The sequence below is a fragment of the Engraulis encrasicolus genome, chromosome 19 (genome assembly GCF_034702125.1).
Source record: "Engraulis encrasicolus isolate BLACKSEA-1 chromosome 19, IST_EnEncr_1.0, whole genome shotgun sequence".
In the NCBI taxonomy this organism is placed as follows: domain Eukaryota; kingdom Metazoa; phylum Chordata; class Actinopteri; order Clupeiformes; family Engraulidae; genus Engraulis; species Engraulis encrasicolus.
In genome coordinates, this window is record NC_085875.1 from 11,865,889 (window position 1) to 11,873,388 (window position 7,500).

The following is a 7,500-nucleotide window of genomic DNA, read 5'->3' on the forward strand; positions in this document are numbered from 1 at the left end:
CTTGAGAGTATTAAACTGTGCTCCAGAGTGAGGATGAACATCCCATTGACTTTGAATGGGCCATAACACGTTCTGTTTTGAAATATTGTAGCATAATTACCACTGTTAATGGCAATGACTTTTATGTGTCCTTCATATCACTCCAAAGTTGGCGAGTAGGGTCATTGCATCACTGTATCAATGACAATGACACACTCAAAGAATATGATCCCTTATGGTTACCTTTACAGTACATGGTCCTGATGGACCTTGATTTTCAGTGTATGCTTAGAATTATTTAGATGAGCGAAATATTTCCCCTCAAGTAAACAGATACACAGATGTTAACATTTTCCTAAAGGAAGAGGCATACTATTACAGTTTTTCTCAATTGGTTTTGTACATTTCTCACAACAGAATAATGATTCTCAAAAGTCTTTGTTCAATTGTGACTTCCTGGTGTTACCTGTGCACATGGTCAAATCAGTTTCTCATTGTTTTCGGCATATAGCAAATGCTCTCGTCAACCATGCCATGGCTGTGTACAATTCTCAGTGATTTCGTACCTTATCAATTGCTTTTGTCATATCACTCCAAAAGCTTTGTCACTGAATGCATGAAACTATCTCATTCTTATCTGATCAATGTAACATAAAACTGAATTTACAACGTTTCCCATCCAATCTAAACAACATTTCGCTTCAGAAAAGATCCTCAAGAGTGTACTATTCAATTGACAACATGAGACATTGATTCGACTAGCTTGTCCATACACTATGACACAATGACTAACCATTCTGCTGGCGCTGATACGTTCACTGACACAAAAACTTGGGTTTTGAATGACAAATAAGGGTTTTGAGCAAGAGACTTGGTTTTGCAGGTTATCCACCGAGTTTTGCCATTTGTTAAAGCTGTTTTGAGAATGAATATTATGTTTTTCCAATTGCGAGAGAGATTCGAGAAATGTACAAAACCAATTGAGAAATACTGTAAAACCTCTGTTGGCAACACTAACCAGTGAATACTTATTCCACAAGTGACTACAACTGCAGTTTCCCTGAGGCCATGTAAAAGTACTTAGCATGCATTGTATGAAAAGGTGAATGGTGAAAAATCCAGTGAACAACTCTTTAAGAAAGCAAATCCAGATACTGGTTTGTACAGGCTGTAGATTTTGGATGTGTGTGTATTACAAAACCACCTGTTGCTTACCACATGGGGGCAGTATCTCACCCCGTATTCACCTCAGGACGTCGGTTGGAGTCATGTGCCGCGGCTCGGCTGCCCTGTTGATGCCTGTTTACATCTGCTGTGGGCTTTGGCTAAGCCCCCTTTAAGCCACGGCTGGACTCTGGCCCAGCACAGAAGGGAGGAAAAATGCGGGGACAGGTTTACAGGAGTAGGTATTCAAGCGTACACTAACCATACCCTATCCTCTCCTGCCGCCCAACATCTTAGTAATAGCCTACCGTTGGTACAAACAAATAGAAAAAATACATGTATGTAGGATAAATGCAACATGGAGAGTCAGATGTAACACGTTTGTAGTTGGTCCTGCACTCTTAAGTGTTAAATCAGCACACTGTTTACAGTCATAGGCATTCAATCTTACACTAACCATACCTGATCCTCTCCTGCTGTCCCACATCTTCAAAATAGATGAATAAGAGGCGCATCTTGTCACCAGGCTAGGCCCTCATGCCTACAGATGGTGCCTGTCAACTAAAGACTTTAAACTACAGTAGTGGCGTCCTGTTGTGAATTTTCATTCTTTTGAATTTTCGCTTGGGGCACCGTCTTACCCTAGAATTGCCTTCTGGTAATAGCCAGTACAAAACAAACAGAAAAAAAATGTGTAGGATTAATGCAACACGGAGAGTCAGATGTAACACTTTTGTCGTCGTTGATTCAGCACTATAAAATGTACTGTTTACCATTTCTTACACAACATAATTCATAACTTGTTGGCAGAGCTTATAGGTCTTCACTGTTCAGACAGAAGACTGGTCTGCCAGTGCCAAGCCAGGTGCAGAACAGCTTATGTGGATAGTTTTAGCAACACAGTTTAATGAAAGTGATTCATCACATTTACAGAACAGCAGATACTACACGTACTATATGGATGGATGGTTGAGGAGGAGTAACAGCACTGCAATGCAGCAACAGTTTGCAGCAGCACTGCAGAATGGCTTGCCATGTCTTCCAAAATATGCTCAGTAGAAGTAGCGTCACATTTTACCCTTCAGTACGATGAGGGTAGTGCAGTGGCTAACCACCGAAGTAAATGTCAGTCTGAGGATCTTACTGTTCATACACAGCACAGGCAAAACATTAATGACCCATTGAAGGAGTTGACATGTGGAGAATGGTTGGACAGTGCAATTCATTAACAGAGAGAGAGAGAGAGAGAGAGAGAGAGACAGAGACAGAGACAGAGAGAGAGAGAGAGAGAGAGAGAGAGAGAGAGACAGAGACAGAAACAGAGACAGAGACATGGTTGGACTGTGCAATTCATTAACAGAGAGAGAGCGAGAGCAGGAGAGAGGCAGAGAAAGAGAGAGAGGCAGAGAAAGAGAGACAGACAGAGACACACAGAGAGACACAGACAGAGACAGAGAGCACAACTCCACCACAACTGCACTGTATGTAAGTGTCCTTTGTACGTCACTTTGGATCAGTGTTTCTCAAACTTTTTCAGATCGAGGACCACTTTGTCCCCCCAAAAATGTTCAGGGACCACCAGTCAACTGAATTGACAGTTGACTGGTGCTAATTTTGATGCAGACCACTTACTACTTATTCACATTTACAAGCCTGATTTATTGTGGTGAAATGAGACAAATATTGTCTACTGCTAGCTTGTCTTGAGTAAAAAAAAGTAGAAATCCCCTCGCGGACCACCTGAGCTCTGTCGCGGACCACTAGTGGTCCCCGGACCACACTTTGAGAATCACTGTTTTGGATAAAAGCATCTGCTGAATGTAATGTACTCAATCATCCCTACATGTATCTCCATGGCTACATCACTCCTCCCCTGCAGACAGCAATGTCCATCGCTTTATTCACTTTATTTAGGCATTTCACTCAGGGGTATAATGGCATGGTACGCGGGGGTACGCAGTCCACCCACTTCTCCTGAAGTGAGATTTAAAAAAAATCTTCTGCCCATGTTTGAATACAAAAAGGAATGACCACAGAGCAGTATTGCAGGTGATTGACCAAACAGATGAAAACAGAGAAGCAATGACGGTAGATTAAGGACAATTGGGGGGTTTGACATCTGATGACGTTAAAAATCGCGTACCCCCACTTTAAAAATCCCCACTACACCACTGATTTCACTGCACTTTCACTTTCACTGCTATTTCATTTGCTCATGGTGTCTTTGTAACATCTGGGTATTGGCTGCACTGTGCAGTTCATTAATGAAAAGGTTAGAGTTTTAAAGAGGGAGCAGAGGAGGCAGTGGAGAGAGGGAGGGAGGAAATAATGAAAGAAAGAATGACTGATGGAGAAAAGGAGGGAGAAATTGAAAGTGTAGAATAAATTGTGCCCGGACGGAGCAACTTCACTCTTGGATGCCTCCCAGCAACCAGCCCAGGGGTGGATTTCTCTAAACCAAAATTGGTTACTACATTAGCTACTTTGTTGCTTTCAATGCATTTTCCCATTGGCAACTACTGAAGTTGCTAACAGGCTAACAACTTCCCTTTTGAGAAACTCACCCCAGCCCAGCCCAGCCAGCCCTGCCAGGCCTCCAGTAGTCAGCAGATTCAGCTCCTGCCTGCCTGCCTGGCCGGTTCATCCCGGGGAAACACATTATCATGATGAAGCATAATTACCCTGCTCTGACTGTGGAGAGCACGAGCACACGAACACACATATGCACACACACACACACACACACACACACACACACACACACACACACACACACACACACACACACACACACACACACACACATACACACACACACACACACACACACACACACACACACACACAAACACACATTCTCTCTCTCTCTCTCTCTCTCTCTCTCTCTCTCTCTCTCTCTCTCTCTCTCTCTCTCTCTCTCTCTCTCTCTCCCCTTCTCCCCATCCCGTGTCTTGTTGCTATCTTACTGCCTGCTTCTTATGATGTCTCAATTTGTAGTCTGCCAGCACACATACAGTGTCTCTTCTGCTGCACCCTTCACAACTCCCCTCTTGCATGGTGTGTGTGTGTGTGTGTGTGTGTGTGTGTGTGTGTGTGTGTGTGTGTGTGTGTGTGTGTGTGTGTGTGTGTGTGTGTGTGTGTGTGTGTGTGTGTGTGTGTGTGTGTGTGTGTGTGTGTGTTTGTGTGTGCGCGGGCGTGCGTGCGTGCGTGATTGCGTCTGTCTGTCTGTCTGTCTGTGAGGGGATGTGTGTGTTTTTGAGGGGATGTGTGTGCCTGCGTGTTTGTGAGAGTGTACGTGTGTGTCCGTGCATGTATGCATGTGTGTGCAATAATGTTTGTGTAGTATGCGTGTGCAATAATCATGTCTGTGTATTATGAGTGTTGGCAGTTCAGCTATGTCATCCTGAGCATAGGGAAGTGGTGTGTGTGTTGGAAGGCGATGTCATGTGATGCATACAAACCATGTGACCATAAGAGCTCCGTCTCTCACTGCTACACTTACCAAAGAGGCACAAGGTGTATTAAATAATCATGCACGCTCTATACATAAACCATACTGTAGCGTTCAAGCCTTGCTTCCAAACTCAAGTCTGGATTTATCCATTGACTGTGTTTGTCTTTGAATTTTATTCTACACAGTACCGACGAGAGAGCTTGCTGCGCTGTAAACCTGTTGTGTTAAAGCCATACTCTATATCTCGATGACCTCTTTCCAGGCCCCTGAGACTATGGCCAGTTTCTTCCTTTCTTCTTGTCACCATGACAACGTCAGTTTCAACTGCCACATTTAGGCCTACTATGCACATTTTACTGTTGCTTTTGTTTGTTTGTTTTCTCTTCAACCTAATTTTCATGGGAGTGAGAGAGTGGTGTATAAGCAGAGCAGCCGTGGCCCATGATGATATTATAATTACTTAATGTTTTATCTTAATGTTTAAATTTTCTTTGACTCTAAAATCTTTCTTGTTTCCTTTCTTTTTACTTTCATTTTTGTAAACCTCATTGAATGGCACCTGTGTATGAAATACAATAAATAAACTTGCCTTGCCTTGATTGTAAGTAATGAATTGATGAGATTGAGGTCCGCCCTGTGCACATACTGTATGTAGTATAGATCCATATTGCAGTGTGCTGGCTCTGGTTTGAAGAGTCCTAATGGTGATGAGGTCAGCATCCATGTAGTGCTTTATGCTGAAGTCAGAGAACAGGTCATGAGGAGAGGGGAAGAGATGGGATGAAGAGGGGATGGGGGTATGAGATGGGAAGAGATGGGATGAAGAGGGGATGGTGAGAGACTGGACGACAGGAAAAGAGGAGAGGATAGAAGGAAAGAGGTGAGCAGAAATAGGACAAAAGAGGAAGAGAAGCGAGGAGGATGGAGAAGAGAGAGAGGGAAAATATGAAACAGGGAAATGGAAGAGTGATGGGGGTGATTAAGAGGGGAGATAGCCAGACTGGAAGAAATGAAGAGAGAGAAGATGATAGAAGAAAAGGAGAGTAGAGCAGAAAGAGGGCAAAAGGGAAAATAAGAGAAAGAGGAGGATCGAGACGTAGAGATGGGAGGAGAGGGATGATATGAGACGGGAAGAGAAGTGATGAAGAGGGGGGGAGGAGAAGATGGGATGACAGGAGTGGAGGGCAGACAGAGGGCAACGAAGGAATAGAAGAGAGGAGGATGATGAGATGAAAGGAGAGGAGATGAGAAGGATGAGGGCAAGGAGAAGGAAGCGTGAGGGGAAATGGCAGAACAGAGGAGAGGATGGCAGAGAAGAAGAGGTTTTGAGTGGAGAAAAGAGAAGGAATAAAAGAGAGAGGGCGGGAGAGGAAACAAGGAGAGTAGGATAGAGGAAAGCAGAAGAGAAGGCAGGGGGGAGAGAGAGAAAGAGGCGGGTAGCGACGATGAGGGGGAATAAGACAAGAAAAACAGTGAAAGGAGATTGAGGAGGGTCAGCGAGTAGGAAAATAGAGGATGGAGGAATAGGGAGAGGGAAGTTGCGAAAGAGGAGAAGAGGAGAGGAAAGGGATGAAACAAGAGACGAGCAGCAAAGAGAGGGAAAAAGGAGAGGAAGATAGAGGACCTAAATGAGAAGGAGAGGAAAGAGAGGGAATGAGAGATGAGCAGAAAGAAGAGGAAAAGAGGAGAGAAGGATAGAGGAGATGAGAATAGAGGGGAAGACAGTAGAATACTGTAGAAAAGAGGAATGGGAGGAAACGAGAGATGAACAGAAAGGAGGGGGAAAAGATGAGAGGAGGATAGAGGGCTTAAATGGGAGGAGAGGAGCGGGGAAGCGAATATGGAGAGGGCTGATGCTGATTATAAATAGCTTCCTCCCTCATCCCGAACCACACAGATTGAGTTCCTGGGTATTTGGTTTCAGTGCCCCGCTGAATTGAGATGACTGATTGCTTCTTGCATGTGACACCTGCTGTTTTGTTTCTGTGTTTGCACAAATTCATATTGGCTGAATGTGTGTGTGTGTGTGTGTGTGTGTGTGTGTGTGTGTGTGTGTGTGTGTGTGTGTGTGTGTGTGTGTGTGTGTGTGTGTGTGTGTGTGTCTGTGTGTGTGTGTGTGTGTGTGTGTCTGTGTGTGTGTGTGTGTGTGTGTGTGTGCATGTGTGTGTGTGTGTGTGTGTCTGTGTGTGTGTGTGTGTGTGTGTGTGTGTGCATGTGTGTGTGTGTGTGTGTGTGTGTATGTGTGTGTGCGTGCGTGTGTGTGCGTGCCCTGCCTGTCCGTGGGTCAAAGACAACGTCTTTTGGGCTCAGACGTCAGGTAGCACAACGGAATCTAATGCCCATGAATTAATTACAGTTTTTTTCAATTGCTAACAAGCGCTTACCCATACTTTGGATACTTTTTCTAAACTCTTAACACAGACTACCACCTACCAAGCACAATTGGCCAAACAGTTCATTTTCTTCTCAAAAGCATACACTGTTAAATATACACAAAGAAATGCATTCATTGACTGCTAATTGTGTGAAAAAGGCATGTAATGTGTCAACTGTATGGCAATGGAAAGCCCTTGGTGTGCTAACTGTATTAAGAGTTTTGCAAATGTCACTGAGGTTTGGACAAAAGCTTGTTGGCAAATTGAAAAAAACTGTAATAGGCCTAATTGGTGGTTGATATGCTGCAATGAATATGCGTCATAGATTGTCCCAAAAAAATCAAAACAAACAAAAACAATATCCATACAATAGTAGCACTGGCTGTCGTTGCGCCGCCCTGATGTTTGTGACTTTGTCCCATCTGCCATCATGGCACTGACTGAACAACCTTTCTTAATTACCCTGTAAGGTCCCTCCCGGTTGTGTATATAGTATAGTAGTATGTGACTGTTGGTGTGGTTGTATGG

At 43.9% G+C, this 7,500-nt stretch overlaps 1 protein-coding gene across 1 annotated transcript in view; it reads left to right on the forward strand.

Annotated features, from left to right (window-relative positions):
- The window catches only part of LOC134434954 (formin-like), a 197,962-nt gene that overhangs the window by 29,755 nt on the left and 160,707 nt on the right, over window positions 1-7,500 (forward strand). The window lies entirely within an intron of this gene.